This window comes from Notolabrus celidotus, chromosome 4, assembly GCF_009762535.1.
Source record: "Notolabrus celidotus isolate fNotCel1 chromosome 4, fNotCel1.pri, whole genome shotgun sequence".
Classification (NCBI taxonomy): Eukaryota; Metazoa; Chordata; class Actinopteri; order Labriformes; family Labridae; genus Notolabrus; species Notolabrus celidotus.
Window position 1 is genome coordinate 39,889,042 of NC_048275.1, and position 20,794 is coordinate 39,909,835.

General features: G+C 42.6%; 1 long non-coding RNA gene across 1 annotated transcript; it reads left to right on the forward strand.

Moving 5' to 3' along the window:
• The first annotated feature begins 4,268 nt into the window (after positions 1 to 4,268).
• On the forward strand, positions 4,269 to 10,566 carry LOC117811761. The gene is made up of 2 exons (XR_004631062.1): positions 4,269 to 4,349; positions 10,297 to 10,566. It is a non-coding gene; the product is annotated as an uncharacterized LOC117811761 (long non-coding RNA).
• Positions 10,567 to 20,794: the final 10,228 nt, after the last annotated feature.

A 20,794-nucleotide genomic window follows, 5' to 3' on the forward strand; every position in this document is an offset into this window, starting at 1 on the left:
CAACCAAGACTATCGGTACAAAGACAGATGACCTACTTCCTTATTTGTAACACCTAGAGGGGGGTAGGTGTCAGTCTGATTGATTGACTGCATGTGACCTAAACAGCCTTTATTTAGATTTTTAGGTATCCGATGATAAATTTCAGTGCTGAGATAAAACTGGGATTTTTTTTGTTAGAAAACACAACTCATAGGACAAAATCAGCAAAAAGATAAGAGGTACAATTTTGTCCACAGGGGGCGCCAAATCCACACACACTGAAAGTTCCTCACTGGAGCTTTAAGCTCTGTCATAACTGGCGACGTTAGTTTATCCTCATGATGGTGACAGGAAGGAGATTATTGTCTGTATGCATGAGACACATAAGCCATGGAGCATATTCAGTAAAAATATCTGTAGTCTTTATTTGTGTAAAAACTCAGTATAATATCAGCTATCACTGAAGTTCATGATTATATCTATTATTAATTCGTCGAGCTGCATGTTTCTAATGTGCCACAGCGTTGACGTCATTATTTGTCATCCTGCAGTACATCAAGTTGTGTCCAAGAGTGTTTTTAAATGATGCGCCCTCTCTCTCACTTCATTCACCGTTAAGGAAGGGAATAGAGAATGAGTGTGGAGTTATTCCTTTGACATTCTGCAGAGGTCTCCTCCTCCTCTCCTCCCCGGAAATAAACCGATTCAATCTGCCAAAAACATAAAGTGAGTGAGTTTCAAACCGACCGAGTTCCTCTGAGGCGTTTTCAATCAGACGCAGGGCTTCAGCAGGAGCTGCAAGCTGAGCTGCAGCAAACATTAGCTTGTCTTCTCCTCCAAAGAGGCACACATTTGATTTTGTGAAAAAGCCTCCTGACATTTTTATTCACCATTAAAGTAAAATATAAATCCTCTATTTTATAACAATTTATTTTCAGTGATATTTGTACTAGTCACTAGGTGTCAGATGTATTTGTGCGATCAGTGCAGGCTGATGAAATAAAATCTCCCCTGATACATGATGATATGTCTTCAGTAGCTGTCTCACAGGAAACGTAAACATCGGCTAACTTTTGCTTCTTCTCAAGGAAAATATTCTGTATCAGGGTTTAGAACAAATTCATCTGTATTTATTATTATACTGATTTATTTACTGGAATAAAACACACACACAAAGCAGAATACAATGATAAATGCATGAGGAGTAATAAATAAAGTGTTGTGCTTTACACAAACTAAAACACAGAAAGGACACTCTGCACATTAAGCTGTAATGATGTGTCTTAGAAGGCGACTGATGAGAGAGATGGACGACAATAAACACACACACACACGACGGGATGGATGGTATTATTAGGTGACAGCTGCATGCTCAACCCTGTGTGTGTGTGTGTGTGTGTGTGTGTGTGTGTGTGTGTGTGTGTGTGTGTGTGTGTGTGTGGGTGTGTCTGTGTGTGTGTATCTGTGTGTGTGTAATCACAAGATGGATGAGGGCCTAAATAGACTTTCCTCTGAACTTGGCCTCTTGACGCGAGCAGAATGAGTCTATGCTTTGCTTCAGTTTTCTTTGCATTCTTCCCCACAGTGTGGAGATTTCAGATACAACTGCACGCACCGAGCCGACCGCGTTCACAAAGTGGAGGCCGTGTTTCAGTTCAGCCTTAAAAATGTGTGACATATTCTTCTAAGCTGGTGGAAATATTTCTGATGTGATCTTGGTTGTGTTTAATGCAACATAATCACATGCTCTTTGTTTGTCTGTCTGCGGCAAATTAGAGTAAATTTGCTTAATGAGATGAATTTACAGCAAATCTCACAAATGGGATCTTGGCGATACAAAACATCTTATTGTGTAATTCTCAGTCTTATTGCTCACAATGGCTTAATGGCCCAGATATCTTAAAGCAACATACGCCAAGCTATAGAGACAGAGCGAGGGGTCGGTCTCTGTAACAACGCCTGCTGGAGAGGAAAATCTGTGGGACTGGAAAGTGTTCGCAGAATGACTGTTAAATGCTGAAAACACAAGTTATCAGCATGTCTAGGATTCTTTTATTAACCAGAGAGAACTATATACCAAGATACCGGATGTTGCTATCCTTTGATAGCTTATAGCTCCGCCTCTCCAGGACCATAGATTGTATAAATGATGCATGACCACTCCCCAAAAGTGAAGCCAAACATTTAATGTGATTGAAGCATCTCCATCATCTGGGGCGAGTGCACTGACTGGCGTACGCTTGGGTGTGACCTTACTTAGTCCAACTTAGACCATAAAGTTACAATTGAGGTGAAGTTAGGCATTGTGACCATTAAATACTGATCTGATGAGGATATTTGAACGTTTCAATAAAAACTAAACTAGTTTGCATTCCTGAGGACTCCTTCTGGGTTTCAACAGTAGTTGTAAACTTCACAAACACTGACACGTTCAGCCGAAGGTCTCCAGTTTACAGGGTCACTCTTCAGACTGTAACACCGGGAGCTGACAGAGATGCATTCAACAATCAGAAACATTTAGCATTGCAGGCTCCACTCCCTGAAGTTCCTGTACCTTTGGAAAGTACTATCACCCGAACAGGAGCTTTTCAGGGGAAGATTAACTATCCAGGAACTAAATTTAGACCCTGGTTCCTGCAGTCGAGTAGCCCATAGTTCCTCAAAAAGTCTCTCTTTCCTGGGGAAAGTTCCTGCGGTGGAAAAGCACCATTAGTTTGAGTGAAAGAATTGGCCGAGCTTAGTCAAAAGTATTCACAGAATGACTGTTGGAGGATGGAGGGTGAAGTAAAAACATTGCGGGTACTGCAATCAGAAACGTTCAGCATTGCTGGCCCCGCCCCCTAAAGTTCCTGGACCTTTGGAAAGTACTATCCCCTGTACAGGAGCTTCTCAGGGGAAGATTAACTACCCAGAAACTAAATTTAGACCCTGGTTCCTGCAGTCGAAAAAATAGCACATAGTTCTTCAAAAAGTCCGTAGTTCCTGAGGAAACATCCTGCGGTGGAAAAGCACCTTTAGTTTGACTGCAGGAGGTGGCCGAAGCTTAGTCTGACGTAAGAGATACAACCAGTGGTGTAAAAAGTACTTGAAAGCCATACTTGAGTAAAAGTAAAGATATCTTACTTGAAATCTACTCAGGTAAAAGTGAAAGTCACCCATTAAAAAAGCACTTGAGTAAAAGTCTTAAAGGAGCTCAAATTAAATGTACTTAAGTATCAAAAGTAAAAGTACAAAGAAACAAAACAGGTAGAAATAATTATTTCTTTCACAAGCTTTATTAAGTTTAATTCTCCCTCCCTCATTAGTAGCTGTAGTAGTATACATTAGGGGCTTACCCTAAGCCTAGGAGGGTTACTTCCAATAATCACATCTACTTTAACTTCTTTTTATAAAATAATTTAACAAATGTTACATTTTTGTAGATTTCTAACGTTAACATTAAAAATTTAACTCAACAGAGTGTCAACATTTAAATCTGCTGAAATGAACTCTTTAAGGACTCAAAATGAAAATGATTGTCCAAAGTCAAAGCATCAACAAAAATAATATTCAAATCCACAGAAACTACTGACTCTGCAGCTCGCTGAAACACAATAGCTGATTTGAATATAAGTAATGCCTCTGACATGGCAAATAGCCAATCATGTTTAAGAATTTCAGGGTGGCCAAATCAGTTTTCAGAGGTGGCCATGGCCACCCCTGGTCACCCCCTGGCTCCGCCACTGCCTGCCATGCTAAATATTCGTTGACAGGCTGCAAAAGCAGGTACAGACGGTAAAGATGAGGTTGCTTCCATCATGCTGTTGAGACTGACAAATATTCGCAGGCTGTTTGGTCTCGTTGAGATGAGCCTCAGCTTGATTTGAGAGCGCCAGTTATTCGCACAAGAACACACACAGTCCCGATAATCCATACATCATGAGGCAATTATATTCACATTTTATTTTGTAACGTGTAACGATGGTGACAATATATATTTAGCGGAGTAAAAGTATCATATTTTTCTTTTTAATGTAGCGAAGTAAAAGTGAAAGTTGCCAAAAATATAGAAACTCAAGTAAAGTATATATACTTCCAAAACCTACTTAAATACTGTAACAAAGTACTTTTACTTCGTTCCTTTACACCACTGACACCTGGACAATAAGTTGGACTGGTCCCTTAACACAGATGCACTCTACAGGAGGGGGCAGAGCCGCCTCTTTTTCTTAAGGAGGCTCAGATCCACAGATATCTGCAGAGAGGTGATGCTTCACTAATGCCTACTTCATAGCATCTGTGCTGCACCCAACATTTGGTTTCCAGTGGCTCGATCGTGATGTGCAGCTGGGCGATAACTTGAAGGATGAGCTTCAGACGCAGGTCAAAGGTGAGAAAAGTTTTTTTAGTTATTAGGTGCTTGATTATTGTGTATTTTTAAGATAGCTTTTTGAATGTGTTACAGTTTTATTTTTTATTTTATTTAACCTCTATTTAACCAAGTGAGTTAATTGAGAACCAATTCTCATTTGCAATAATGACCTGGGCGAGAAGGCAACACAGGTGGCATGACAATAAATAAAAAAACAAAACAAAAAACAGAGAGGACGTACATAGAAACCTAGAGACAGAACAATACAATACAAAAATATGACAGCAGTGAACAACTTAAAAGCATTTTAAAAGCAAGTGCAGTGATGTTGAGTTATGGGGTGTATTAGGTTTTTGAAAGTGGCGAGTGGAATGAGAGAGGTCAGCTTAAGGGATTGTTGCAGGTGATTCCAGTCATTTGCAGCGGAAAACTGGAAGGAGGTGCGACCAAAGGAGGTCCGGGCTTTGAGTGGGATGAGTTTGATAAGGCTACTTGAGCGCAGGCTACGGTTTGTGCTGTGAAGTTTGATTAGTGACTGTAGATATAAAGGGGTTTTACCAGTGAGGGATTTGTAAATGAATAGAAACCAGTGTGTTTGTCTGCGAGAGTGGAGTGAGGGCCAATTCAGCTGAGAGTATAGGTGACAGTGGTGAGTGGTGAATGGGGCTCCAGTGACAAAACGGATAGCAGCGTGGTAAATGACATCCAGTTTGTGAAGGAGAGTGTTGGAAGCAGATCTGTAGGCTGTCACCGTAATCAAGAATTGGAAGGACTGTCATCTGAACCAGAAGCTGTTTAGCAGAGTGTGTGAAGGAGGATTTGTTGCGATAAAGAAAACCAATACAGGATTTGACCTTAGTGAGTAGTGTGCTGATGTGTGCTTCAAAAGAAAGTTTGCAGTCAAACCAGATCCCTAGGTATTTGTAACTGTCAACAAACTCAATCTCTGACCCATCCAGGGAGGAGATTTTGAGGGGGCTGTTGGGCAATGGTATGTTTTTGTTAAAAACCATACATTTAGTTTTATTGGAATTTAAAACCAAATGGAGCCTCATGAGAGCACGTTGGACACTAAGGAAACTGGCCTGTAATGTGGACAGTGCTGTGGTCAGGGAGGAGCTAGACGTATAAATAATTGTGTCATCTGCATATAGATGGACATGAGAATCACCTGCTGCAAGGGCAATGTCATTAACATAAATGTTGAACAGTGTAGGACCCAATATACTCCCTTGTGGGACACCAATAGAAAGAGGCAGGGGATCTGAAAGGAGCCCCTCCACCCTTACAGACTGAAGACCATTGGAGCAGTAATTCTCAAACCAGGCAAGACAGCTCTCAGAAAGTCCTATATCTCTAAGCCTGTCTAGCAGTATGCCGTGGTCCACAGAGTCAAATCAACAAATGCAGCTACACAATACTCTTTGCTATCAACGGCACATATGATGTCATTGGTGACTTTAAGCGAAGTCGTGATGCAGCTGTGCCTGGATCTGAAGCCAGACTGAGCCTGGTTAAGGATGTTGTGAGTCTCTAGATGGTGCATTAGCTGTTTGTTGACCTGCTTCTCCATTATTGCGGAGAGACAGGGCAAGATGGAGATAGGTCTGTAACAGTTCAAGTCTGAATTATCACCCCCTTTGAAAAGTGGGGTGACAGCAGCAGACTTCCAGTCCTTCGGGAACACACCAGTCTGAAGAGAGAGATTAAAAATGCAGGAGATAGGCCCTGAGATGACATGGGCTGCTGTTTTTAAAAATAGGGGGTCCAATGCATCCAACCGAGCAGATTTATGAGTGTCTAGGCGTAGCAGTTCCTCAAGTACCACAGACTCCTGTATCGGCTGAAAGGTGAAGAGGGAGGAACCTAAAGCAGATGTGTTGGTGACTGGTGCTGAGTTGATGGAAGAGCAGGTGGGGGTGAGGGAATTTTCCACAAAGGCATGGCCGGCGTTGACAAAGTGTTTGTTGAAGTGGTCCACTATTTTGGATTTGTCCGTTACAACAACCCCATTCGAGTTAATTACAGACGGCAAGTGGGAAGGCATATTTCTGTTCTCCATAGTTTTTATTGTTTTCCAGAAATTACGGGGGTCAGGACCATTAACAGTCAGTTGCTGTTTGAAATAGCTTGTTTTAGCCTGTCTAATGGACTGAGTGCACTTGTTACGTGAAGCTCTGTATGACTGCCAATCAGATGTTGTATGAGAGGTCTTTGCTTTGCGCCAAAGTGAATGCTTCTGGCGAATAAGCTCAGACAGCTCAGGGCTAAACCAGGGGCTGAGTCGATTTTTTACTCTGATCTTTTTAAGGGGAGCATGCTTATTCATAACAGCACTGAACATGGTTTTGAAGTATGCCCAAGCATCTTCGACATCAGGAATAAGCCCAATTCTGCACCAGTCCACCTGTGTCAGGTCGTGTAGGAAAGCTTGTTCATTGAATTTTTTCAGAGAGCGTTTTGTGACTATCAAAGGAGGGTTTCTAGGGCTGTTACCACTGCGGACACAGGCAATACTACAGTGATCGCTAAGGCTTTGACAGAACACTCCAGATGTGTACCTCTCTGGCCTGTTGGTGAGTATAATGTCAATTAGTGTACCAGGATCCATGAGCTTTGTGTTATATCTGGTGGGGCCATGCACAATCTGGGATAAATCTAAAGCATCCAATTGTAATTGTAAAGCTGATGGAGAATCAAACATATCCCAGTTCAAATCCCCTGACAAGATGAACTCTGAAGAGATGTAAGGGGCAATTAGTTCACTTAAGGCAGGCAGAGCACAGGCAGGAGCAGAAGGTGGTCTATAACAACCAGCAACAATGATGGAGAAACTTTTGGACAAAGTGATTTTTAGCAGTAATAGCTCAAACTGTTTGGCGACAGATTTTGAGGTGATTATGGAGCACTGTAAATTGTCCCTACAATAGACAGCAACCCCCCCACCTTTGGAGACCCTGTCTTGGCGGAAAATATTATAGCCAGGGATCGAGACAGTAGAGTTTGAGATAGATTTCTTGAGCCAGGATTCGGAAATTACCAGGATATCCGGATTTGCAGTGTGAACGTATGCAGTAAGCTCAACAATTTTAGAAAGGAGACTGCGTATATTTAAGTGCATTAGTCCAAGGTTTTTGCGACTACTGAAACAATCAAAAGTCAGAGGCTGTACACCAGCACATGTAGATGTTTTTACAGGGCTATCAGAGATTGAGCAGACGGATGGGCCGGGATTGGGTTAGATATTCCCTGAAATCATCAATAAAAGCAACAATTTGAAGGTGAGGCCCCTATTAGTGTTCCTTATCGGGTGGAGGGGCATGGAAAAGTTGTCCTGTAAGGCAAAGGTGCTGATTATGCGAACCAGGAAAACAGGGCAGGTGGAGACTGCAGGTGAAGGCAACATTTTGACCCGAGTTGGACAGCCAGAGGAACAAGTGCCACTGTCTGGTAGAAGTGGGGTACACAGAGCTGCGGCTGGGAGTCGGCCCCTGCTGAGGGCACAATTAGCAGAACTGCACAGAAAAAACAGATTCAGTGCAGCAAGGGTCAGAAATAGTCTCCATTTAAAAGACTTTGAGAAAGTTGATAAAAACAAGCTCCAAATCCATGGCATGATAAAATCCAGTCCGAGTTTTGAAGTCTCTGAATGTGAAGGCAGCGAGTAGCCCGGTAGAGACCAGCTCCGGATCCGTGGCATGCTGCAATCCAGTCCGGGTTTACAGTACGCCAAGTCAGCTGAGTGCTGACGTCGAATAACATCAGATGTAAACAGGAATCCGATCCAGTCAGATAGCGTTTTATCGTGAATTTAATTTAGGATTCACAGACGGAGGAAGAAATAGAGATCCGAATCCAACCGAAAGACATCAGCCAGCGGGAGAATGAAAACAAACAGTTCACATTCAGTATGGAGACAACGAGTTCAGTCCAGAGGAAAGGGCAGATCGGCGCCGGTGTTATCGCCCTACTGGTTTCTACGCTAACTGGTTTCCGTGATCCAGCTGTGTTGTATTTACTTACAGGCAGGCGCTGTGTTCTGCTTCAGTCACAAAATTTGCCACACATTTACAAACATATTAACAGAAGAATGATTGGATCAGTGAGCAGTGCATCACAGCTACTGACGAAAGTCATTAAATAGCTTTCAAACTTAAACAGAGTTGGATTCGTTCCCACGAGAGCAAAATGTGTTTGAGTCTAGAAACCGCTACCTAAGCTCGTGAGCCACGGAGCTCACTCTAATTCAAAGATTCTGACAGGTATCAATCAGGTACATCATCATCCAGGTCACAGCCAGGGAACATGTTAGTCTGTGCTCACCTGAAACAACTGGTTTCCTTGAGTTCATATCAGGAAATACTGGACCATGTTTAGCGAAAGTTTTCTCCAAACTACGGCCTCATTAACCTCTGAACTGCAGCACACTACTACACCTCACTCTGTCACAGGTAAATACTTTATAACGGTGACCAGCTAATCCACAGAACTCGGTTAAAATACACCTTTAGACGGTTTACGTGGAGCCGTGGGAACACAGTGCAGGTGGTGTTTTCAAGTCGTGTCTCAGTTAGAGTCTACTGCAGGAAAAATAACTCAGGTGAAGGAATCACAGGATCACAGACATCTACAAAAATACAGCTATTAAAATACATATGAGAGTGTTGCTCCGCGATGTATTTTATAATCACTATTTAAAAAATTATTGAACTCCACGCCATGTAACACTTCACCTGATGTGGTTGGGCACTTTTTGCCGTTGTGAATATGTGAAGGTCTGAAGTGTGTTGTAAGGCAGCACCTAATAAAGCATCACTACCTACAAACACCTTACTAAATATATTGGGCTATTTCCTCACACAGACACAAAGTAACCTATTGTTTTAGACGAACACAGTCCAAAATGTTATGTTACCCCACGTGAGCGTGTATAATGGTTCAGTGACAGGACTCAAGTATTTCAGTAGAATCCTTGGCGGCATACTGGTTATGTTTATGGATCGAGACTTTTGGACTTGTGAATTTTATTCGCGTAAGATCGAGTCTGTGTTTTTTTTCGTCTTTGCATATATTGTTATACATATATATGTAGATGTCTGTGATCCTGTGATTCCTTCACCTGAGTTATTTTTCCTGCAGTACACTCTAACTGAGACACGACTTGAAAACACCTCCTGCACTGTGTTCCCATGGCTCCCCGTAAACCGTCTAAAGGTGTATTTTAACCGAGTTCTGTGGATTAGCTGGTCACCGTTATAAAGTATTTACCTGTCACAGAGTAAGGTGTAGTAGTGTGCTGCAGTTCAGAGGTAGTTTGGAGAAAACTTTCGTTAAACATGGTCCAGTATTTCCTGATATGAACTCAAGGAAACCAGTTGTTTCAGGTGAGCACAGACTAACATGTTCCCTGGCTGTGACCTGGATGATGACGTAGTTGATTGATACCTGTCAGACACATTGAACTAGAGTGAGCTCCGTGGCTCACGAGCTTAGGTAGCGGTTTTCCGATGTAATCATATTTTTCTCTCGTGGGAACGTATCCAACTCTGTTTAAGTTTGAAAATACTTTATTTTACATATTTAATGACTTTCGTCAGTAGCTGTGATGCACTGCTCACTGATCCAACCATTGTTGCTGCAGTAGATGTGAGATGAGACCCGAGAACTTCTGTTAATATGTTTGTAAATGTGTGGCAAATCTTGTGACTGAAGCAGAACACAGCGCCTGCCTGTAAGTAAATACAACACAGCTGGATCACGGAAACCAGTTAGCGTAGAAACCAGTAGGGCGATAAAACCGGCACCGCGAAGGAGCTACAGCTCAGCTATAGAAACGGCTGTAAAATCAAACAGCGGTTGTAGTCCAAGAATGACTAACACCACCCCGGGCCAAGATGGCACTAGTTATGAATTGCCAGTGAACCCTAAAGAGCATAACTTGTCCCTTCTTGCCCCTCTCTTTCAGAAACTATAAAGGCAGAGGGTGAGAAGCAAGCTGTAAAAACCGCGATGCAGATAAGACAGGACCAACGGAAGATGATGCTCCAGGGTCTCCACCAGAAAAGCAGCTGAGACTGTTCTCCCACTACATGAGGACTCCCTCTTCTGCCAAGAAGAAGCTGTCAGTCCAGGCTCAGTTAAATGCATACCTGGACTGGATTGCTGAACAGATCTCTGACCCACTCTCATGCCTCTGGTTTTGGCAACAGAACAAAAATAAATTCCCTTCCCTTTACCAGATTGCCATACAAGTGCTTTCGATCCCTGCCACCAGTGCACCCACTGAACAGGTTTTCCTTTTTTTTCCGTGTCTGTGTGTTTGTGCATTTGTGCATTTCTGTTTAAATGATGGAGGTGATGGGGTGCCGTTGTGTCCTAAAGATGAAGAGAGGAGATGGAAAGCAGATAGGAGAGCATGAAAAACGAAATCAGAGAAGTAATAGTATAAAAAAAAAAAAAAAAAAGAAGGTTGTAGTCGAAGGAGTTAAACTTAAAGGTGGAGTAGGACATGTTATTTTGATACATTTTTCTCAATCATGAGCAAAAAGCGATGTATACATGTATAGGGAGTAATACACAAAGTGATCTAAAACTGAGATGAGAAATCTCAGTGGTCTGTGTCAGCAGCTAGACTGCAATAAGTCTGTCCAATCATTCATTCGCCACCGAGTGCAATGATTGGCTGACCGGCCGGATGACCTGTGACCTGCCTAAAGACACACCTCCTGTTTACAGGAGTGCGCGTGACCTGACTGAGATCGTCATCAACAGGCTGTTCACTAACGCAGAACATCTGATAAACATGTCAGAGAGAGAGAAACCGACGATTTAACTCAAGTTCTGCCCTCAAGTTCTGCCCTCAAGTTCTGCCGCTAAACAGAGCAATAAGAGGGAGACTGTGATGGAAAAGGAGACGACTTAAAAACACTGGTTGAAGATACAAACACGAGTCAATATTTGGGCTGCATTTCTGCGATGGCTGAAGGATTTGAAGGGTCTCTAAAGCGACGCCATGGTTGCTGATTTTCTACTGGACAGGTAATCATGTCATTTCATTTGTCTTTGTGTTCATGGTTTAGTTCATCTATGAGACAGCTAGCGATAACTTCGGCTAATGCTAGCGGCCGGCTAACGGCTTGTAGCTCTGTTTATAAAGACCTGTACACAGTCTGTTAGCTTGTAGCTCTGTTTATAGAGACCTGTATACAGTCTGTTAGCTTGTAGCTCTGTTTATAGAGACCTGTATACAGTCTGTTAGCTGGTAGCTCTGTTTATAGAGACCTGTACACAGTCTGTTAGCTGGTAGCTCTGTTTATAGAGACCTGTACACAGTCTGTTAGCTGGTAGCTCTGTTTATAGAGACCTGTACACAGTCTGTTAGCTGGTAGCTCTGTTTATAGAGACCTGTATACAGTCTGTTAGCTGGTAGCTCTGTTTATAGAGACCTGTATACAGTCTGTTAGCTGGTAGCTCTGTTTATAGAGACCTGTACACAGTCTGTTAGCTGCTAGCTCTTCGGTTGCTCTTTATCAGCATGAATGGGGTGTTGTACTAAGTCTAAATGCCGTGTTTTCATAGCTACGAGAAGGAAACATCGACGTCCACACCGTTAAAACACGGGACGCAGAGGCCTCCACCCCAGCTGTTTCATGTGTTCGGAGTCCCCCTCTGACCGGTGAGTTTCAGGCCCGATAAGAACTCCATGAACATGAACGTTGCTTTCACCACTGCTTGCGTGGAGGTATAAATACTGCTCTCTTTTTTATTGTGAGCTATTTTTGATTTACGTACGCAGAAGGTTTTTTTAATGTCCGCACAAAATAAAATCCAAACCATTCTCTTTCACTTCACGTGATCTGCATGCTAAATCGCAATCTGAGACCACACCATACAGACTAAAGAGATGAGAGACAAAAAGTTTGGCTGATAAAAAATCCTGTGAATGTTAGCTGCTTCTCTAAAAGCTTGGTTTGGTGAAGGAAAGCATGAATAAAAGTGTTCAACGAGGAATCAAATACACAGAATAATTGTATTAATAATCTGTGGGCACAGTCTTCCTCTCCAAAGAGGGAGAGAGCACATTTTGACATCACTTACTCTGAAAATATTAGATAATATTCAAGATATCAATAAGAAATACAGTATATGTACCATATGTGCACAATACACACTGCAGTAGGCACTAAGCACACACTAGTGATAGTGGTGTCAACTCCTTGCATGGCTAGAAGAAATAACTGTTCACATACGGGGCTGAAGGAAGGGTTATTATGATTGAAATCAAATGCACAGTGCTGTAAGATAATGAGAACCTTTGACTAAACTTCTGATTCTTTCTTCTATGTCAGGTATTGCACAATATTTAACAAGAAGTCAAAAAAGTGGAGCCTGTACACAATGAAGGTGGATAAGGACTACAAGTACATCACAGACCTCCAGAGCTAAATCCTGCACAGAAAGCTGACAGCAACTGGGGGATGCCAAAGAAGAGAACCAGGAGGCCGGATGATCCACGCCAACATGTTTACCTTCAACAGCCATTATTTTTATTTCTGTAATAAATACATTTTCTAATAAAAGTAAATGTAAAACAACTCTTTGATATTGCAATTATTTGTTTTAATGTTGTATGTTACTTGATATGGATTTAAATTATTTTGTGATTTGAAGAGAGAAGGCCAGTGTAAATTTAAAGATTTATTTAACAAATGTATACACAGCACACTCAAGTATTTTTTTTACATGAAGATAAAATATATACAAAGGAACTAAAGGGTCACCATACAAATATTGTATGTAATCATGTCATAGTTTAATTCACTTCCAACAGTGATTTCTTTCCAGAATTCTTTTATTGGAGTGCAGTCCCAAGTTGCATGCATGTAGGTGTCAACAGTGTTTTGTGTGCAGTATGGACAGATGTTGGAAGTAGTGAGGCCCATTTTAAACATCCTTTCCCCCGTGTAGTGTACTCTGTGAATGATTTTGTATTGTATTAGCTGTATATTAGTGTTGATAGACGTGGAGGAAATGTTTTTGCAGATTTGGGTCCAGAAGTCGTCATTGGGAGTGATCTGAAGGTCTTGTTCTCATTTTGTTGACGGAATGGATATAGATTGGTCGGAGTATGAGATGATTTTATAAATTTTAGATAGAAGTTTTTTTCCTTCTTTTGATATTAATTAGATCTGAAGATAATGATGATAATTCTAAGTTAGTTGAGTTGACATTGATATGAGTTTTTATTGCAGATCGAATTTGGAGGAATTCTAGTAAATGGTTCTCCCCAATGCCGAACTTCTGGACCAAATGAGAGAATGGGGCCAGACTGTTGTTGTGAAAAATGTGCTCGAGGTGCGTGATACCCTTAGTGGCCGATGATGAGAAGTAGAGTGGCTGTTTGTTCATTTTGAAGTCAGGGTTGTTCCAGATGGGAGTATGTTTGGTGGGAAAGAATGTGGAGTTAGTAGTTTGGTGTAATTTCCACCAGGCTGTCAGAGTAGTTCCTATGGTGGGATTTTTAAAGCAGGGGTGATGTTTGATGGAAGGTGACATGAAAGGAAGGTCCAAGATGAGAATTTCTTTACAAAGTCTTTGTTCTATATCTATCCAGGAGTAATCAGATTCAGTTGGATGGGTCCATTTGTAAACGTATTGAGGTTGTTGGGCGGTGAAGTACTGGGGAAAGTTAGGTGCTTGTAGACCTCCTTTGGTTTCGCGTTTTTGTAGGGTGGTTAATTTAATTCTTGGTGTCTTGTTTTTCCAGTAGAATTTTGAAATGTTGGAGTCCAGGGATTTGAACCAGGAGGGTGGGGGTATTATTAGGGATCATTGAGAAAAGGTAGTTAATCTTGGGTAGAATGGTCATTTTTATTGCAGCTATCCTGCCAGCTAGTGATAATGGGAGAGTCATCCAGCGTTGGAGATCATCTTCTATTGTTGTTAGGAGGGGGTTTAAGTTGAGACTGACTAACTCTGACAGCCTGGGGGATATATTGATTCCCAAGTAAGTGATGTTAGCAGTGCGAAGGGAGTGAGGTGGAGTTCGGGCTGCCACATCCCAACTACTGGAGCTGAGGGAGAGTAAAGTGGATTTAGACCAGTTGATAGTCGGAGATTTTAGAGAAGGTGTTTATAAGTTGAATGGATTCTGTTAGTGATGATGAGGGATTTTGTAAATAAAGGAGGATGTCATCGGCATAGAGGCTTATTTTATGATGCACATTTTTTGTTTGAATTCCACTGATACTATGTTTTTGACGGATAGCTGCAGCAGGTGGTTCAATGAAAATGGCAAATAATGATGGAGAGAGTGGGCATCCCTGCCTAGTCCCTCTGTGTAAAGTGAAGCGTTGTGATGTTATCCCATTGGTGGTGATTGTGGCCATTGGTGATGTGTAAAGAACCCTAATCCAGTGAATAAAGATGTACCAAAACCAAAATTTTTAACGACTGAAAATAAAAATTCCCAATTTACTTTATCAATTGCTTTTTCTGCATCTAATGAAGCTATAACTGTCTGTGATTTGGTGTGTGATGTGTAGTGGATTAGGTTGAAGAGTCTGCATAGGTTGTTGGATGACTGTCTTCCTTTAATAAAGCAGGTCTGAATGGATGATAGATGTCATTACTGATTCTAGCCGGGATGCAAGGGCTTTACTTATGATTTTTGTGTCTGTATTGATGAGAGATATTGGCCGGTAACTTGATGGGGAGGTTGGGTCTTTGTCAGGTTTAAGTAATAGTGAGATTGAGGCAGTGTTCATGTCTACAGGGAGTTTGGATGTTTGTTTGTCTGCTGTTAAACGGTTGTAAACGGGTGCTAGGATATTCCAGAAGTGTTTGTAGAACTCAGCAGGGAAGCCATCAGGACTTGGAGCTTTATTGTTTGGCATACGTTTCAGTGCATCATGAAATTCTGATATTGTAACTGAGTTATCGAGGTAATTCAATATTGCATAAGAAGCTGTCAATGTCGTCTTGGGTTGGATTGTGTGTTGATGAGTATAGTGTTGAGTAAAAATCCTGGAATGTTTGAATTATGTCTTCAGGTGCATGCACAAGCTTGCCTGCTGAGTTCATAAGTGATGAGATCGTTGTTTTTTCTTTGTTGCATTTGATTTGGTTTGCCAGATATTTACCAGATTTGTTGCTGTATTCAAAGTTGTCATGTCTGAGTCTAAGAATGAGAAACTGAGTTTGTCTATTTATGTGTTCATTAAGTTGTAATTTGTATTTCTGTAGGTCATGTTTTGAAACTGATGTAGGGTTGTTGTCATTAATGTTCTCTAGTTCTTTTATCTTTTGTTCTAAATGTTGTTCCTGTTCTTTGTCCTTTTTTTCTTGTTTGTAGAATATGAAATTATTTTCCCCCTTAATACTGCTTTCCCTGTTTCCCAAAGTAGTGATGGTGCTATTTCCGGTGAGTCATTCAGGTCGAGGAAGGATGCCCACTCTCTCTTGATGAAGTTGTCGAAGTCTGGGTCTTTCAGAAGTGATGTATTAAAATGCCATCGGCTGAATGGTCTGTTAGAGTGGGTGAGATTCAGAGTGAGGGAGACAGGAGCATGGTCACTAATAATAATGGGGTGTATTTGAATGTTTGATATTTTGGAGAGTTGCTGGTTAAGATGAAGTCAATGCCAGAGTAGGATTGGTGGACTGGGGAAAAGAATGAATATTCTCTGATATTTGGGTGATGTAGCAGCGACCCATCGCCAAGGCCAAACTCATTCATGAACTGTTTGATTTTTTCGGTGGACTGGGAGCTGCGTGTGCTGTGTGAGTTCTTTGATTTGTCAAGTGATGGGTTAATTACGATGTTAAAGTCTCCGCTGATGATTATTGGACCGTCTGAGATATTGTAGAGGGAAGAGAAGAAAGTGTGGAAAAAGTAGGGGTCGTCACCGTTATGACCGTATATGGAAGCAATAGTTAATGGGATGTTTTGTATTGTGATGTTTATTATAATAAATCGTCCTTCAGGATCAGTAACTGTGATGTTGTGAGTACAAGAGAGTTTTTTGTAAATTAATACTCCTCTTTGTCTGGAGTTAAAATGGGAAGAGAAGATTTGATTAAATTGAAGTGTAGTTAATTTCTGGTTGTCAGAGGTATGACTTTCCTGTAAAAGGCATATATCAGGTTGTAATTTGTTTATGTGGTTGAATACCTTTATTCTGTTTGCCTGTGCACCAATCCCACGGATGTTCCACGTTAAAATCTTAAGAGAATTCATTGTAGTGGGATGTAGGTGTCTTTGATTTGAGTGTTTGTGTGTGTGTGCAATGTGCATGTATTTAGCCAGACTGTATGTGGATCAAAGTGTGTGACAATCTGGTGGTATGCGTGGAGTGTATCTGCAAATGGATGTGTGTATGTGTGTGCATGATTAGGGGAGAAAAAACAGGCATGAGACCTCTCAATGGTGGAATTGATTGAGTTGCATTGATCAGGAAAGTTAGGAGTGAGAAAAACAAGAGAGAGCACATAGAACATGAAAACATTCATATATTGGGGTGTCCCTCCATGCCCCCGCGGCCTGGTCCATCAGTCGCAGGGCGTGGGTGGGGGGCGTGGCTGGGGGGAGTGGTCGGGCCGTCTGGGGGGGGCAGGGGGGATTGGCCCTGCCGCCTCCGCCCTCCCCCCGCTCCGGCGCGCCGGTTGGTGGGCTCTGGTCCTGGTCCTGCCCGTCTGCCTGGCTGTCTGCTCCTGGTGCCGGGCCCCCTCGGCCCTGGTGGCTCCTTTGGCTCCGTCTTGGGGGGCTGTGGGGGCGGTGTTGTGGGGGTGTCCCTTGGGGGGGCTGCGGGATCTCTCCCCCCTCGCCCCCCTTTCCTCCTACTGGGTGACCTGGGGGTCGCCCTGGGTGCTCCGGCGGTACCTGCTTGCTTCCGGTCTGGGTCCTTGGCTTGTCCCCTGGCCTGGGTCTCCCGTGGCGGGTTGGGTCCTTCGGTCTGACTGCTCTCGCGGCCCGGGTGCCGAGCCGTACCGCTCGGCTGATCTGACCCAAGTGGTTTCATCTGCATCAGTGGTGGTCTTGTTACACAAATAGAACACAGCACGGCGGCAACCCTCTGCAACCCAAGCTTCAGTAATGATTGTGGACACTAAGGGTTGCTTAATCATTGGTATCACCCCACAGATTTTTTTTTTGGCATCATGGTGAGATGGTCCCTCTCCATCTAAGTGTGTTAGGTCTCTCTCTCCTTCTCTCTCCCTGTCCCTTTGTATATCCTGATGTAATCTTTCTTTCACTTTCTCTTATTTTCTTTATTTTTTTTTGGCCCACCTCGGTGTGCACGCCCTCTTTTACAGAACATGATATTAGCTGCCAATAAAAGATAGGCCAGAGTTCTAAGAGGGATGGTGATGGTTGCATGCACACAGTCACAAGCACAGAAGAAAAAGGTTTTCTTTCTTTTCTGTTGCTGCAAGAATAAATTGCATGAATATTTGACAGTTTGTGACAAACATGACACAAACCAGAAATATATATGCAGACAAGAGAAAAAAAAAAAAAAAAAAAAAAAAAAAAAAGAACATGAAAACAAGAATGCAAGACATAGAGAACAAAATTAAAACGACGGAAGTTACCAAACAAATACATATGAGTGAAGCAAGGTGAAACTAAGGTGCATTTTCATTGAACAAATCAGCATCAATGTGTGCGTGTGTGCGTGTGTGTAAATGAGGGGGGAGGGGGGTTAGAATAGCCAGGGGGTTCTTGTTTTATCACGGTATAGTTTGCCATCAATGTATTGTTTTCCGACTGAGATGATTGCCTTTTTTCTTTCCATCCTCACAGAAGATGGTTTGAAGGCCTTCATCATCGATAGTTTGATGAAGAAGAGTGGAGTTCAGCACCTGGCTGACTGATCTTATGAGTCTTTCCCCAGACTCCGCCATGGTGTGATGCAGCTGATGGGTTAAAACTCCACTGAATTCCATCAGGAAGCAGAGCATCCTGTATCCCCCTGTTTTTCAGGGAGCTCAGGGCCTTTTTGAGCTCTGCCTGAGCACCCACCAGGTTTGTACCGTTGTCAGATCTAATGTGCTTAACCTGACCTCTCCTGCAAATGAAACATCTAAGAGCGTGAATGCATGAGTCTGTGTCAAATGAAAAGGCAACCTTGAGGTGTATAGCTCTGCTGGACATGCAGGTAAACAGAACTCCGTACCTTTTGATGGATCCTCTTCCGTGTTTCACCTCACCACCTTTTGAAGCATTTCCATTTCCTGTGGGAATGATTGTCTCTGCACATAAGAGATAACTGATCTTTCAGCCTGAGAAAGCTCTTCCACTGTGAGGGGCTGTCCGCCAAGGGTGGCCCTGAAAGTGCCAAGCTCGGTGCTCACCTTTTGGCTGAATGAGTGGGTAGTCATGTGACTTGAGGTAACTTCTTTTCTCTTTTTAACACCAAGATGTTCTTCAGTTTTAGAAACCACGCCACTGCTTTGAGCAATCTCATCCAATCTGAGAAGAAAGAAATAAGCTGGTCTATAGTAGCTGCAGTGTTTTTTACCACTATGGGGAACACAGTAGGGATTTTCCTGACCTCTGGATTATCCTCACACTGTCTCGGAGCCTAATGCTTCCCCTGCAGGCCAACTTTCCTCTGTCCCCCATAGGAACTCTGGGGCATGAATTCATCTGCTTTGCTGAATGAACTTCACTGCACCCAGCCCTCTGGAGGCATCATAAGCAGGGTTGTCTTTGCAGCTGACATATCTCCACTGAGAAAGTTCTGTGTTGTCACAAATCAGTGTCACTCTGTTGGCTACATAGGTTTTAAACCTAGCACGGTTGCTGGCTATGTACTTGAGCACAGTTTGGCTGTCTGTCCAGAAGACCGAGGGCTGAAGCTCAAGCTGTAATTCCTTCCTAAGAATTTTGTCTACCCTCCCAGAAAGTGCAGCTGCAGCCAGCTGCAGTTATGGTACTGTGATATGCTTTAGAGGAAGAACTCTGGACTTTCCTTGGACAAAAGTAACACGGACACTGTCCTGAGTGTTGGTTTGCCTTATGTAGCTCACTGAACCATTGCCACTCTCACTTGCATCCACTAAGTGATGCAGTTGTGCACATTTTGGTGTTCGATAACTCCTGGGTTTTATGCAACGTGCAACATTAAAGCCTTTTATTCTCTCCAGACTGTCCATCCATTTATCTGAAGCAGCTTGGGGTAAAGGCTCGTCCCATCCAAAGCCTCTCTGGCAGAGCTCCTGTAGTAACTGCTTAGTTGGTTGAACGAGAGGAGCAAGGAATCCAACAGGGTCAAAAACTGAACTTACAACAGAGAGAATGCCTTGTCGGGTGTGTGGCTTTTGGCTCAGATTGATGTTGAACTTGAAAAGATCGGAATCCGCACACCATTGCAGCCCTAAAGCTCTTTCTATAGGCAGACTGTCTTTGTCCATGTCCAGTGTTCTTACTTCTTTTGCCCTCAGCTCTTGGGGGATAGAGGCCAGAACTGCTCGGCTGTTGCTCACCCACTGAGTGAGCTGAAACCCTCCCTGGCTGCACAGTCTAGTGAGGTCTTTTACAAACTGAATGGCTTAAGACTCTGTTGCTAAGGACGCACATCCACATAAAAATTGTTATGGACTGTTTCCTTAGAGGGGAAACGGCTCTTGTTGTCATCAGCTGTTTGCTGCAGAGCAAAACTTGCACAGCTTGGGGAGAAAACAGCACCAATGATTTTACAAGCATGCGATACTCTTCGGGGGTTTGACTTGTATCCCCTTGTGGCCACCACAAGAAGCGCAGGAAGTCCACATAAGATTTCTGGACTCTGACTTGATGAAACATTGATTTAATGTCAGCTATGGTTCCAACGGGGTCTTTTCGAAACCTTTGAACAACTCCTATGAGAGAGTTAGTCAAGTCGGGGCTGTGCAGCAGCTCTGTATTGAGGGATACTCCTTGATAAGAGGCTGCACAGTCAAATGTAAAATGGTAAAAACAGTAAAATGATCACTACATTGAAGCTGATTCTCTCAGAAGTTAAGAATGGAAGAAGTTTACCACTCTGTGAGAGGCTGCAGGAGCAAAGAGTTCAGCAATTTCAGAATAACATTTCCGAATATACAATTGTTAAAAAATTGTGGAATTTTACTGTCTACTGCTTAGATATCATTAAAAGATTGAGAGAATCTGGAGAAACACATACTGGATGGTTGTGATGTTTGGGCCCTCACGCAGCCATTCATTTCACCAAGTCCTCAATATGTATTTGAGCCAGCGGGATGAGGACTGATTCACTTAGCAGGATTTAGCATCCTGATGAATCTGCTGAGAGATATGGAATGATATCATGGATTTTGAACATCCAAGAACATCAAGGGAAAGAATTGCTCTGTCAGGATTAGTTTTAGCTTGGTGGATGACTTAGCTCCACCACTTATTGTCAGTATTCTTAACATGCAAGTATACAAAGTATGAATCAAAGTTTTTGTTTACATCG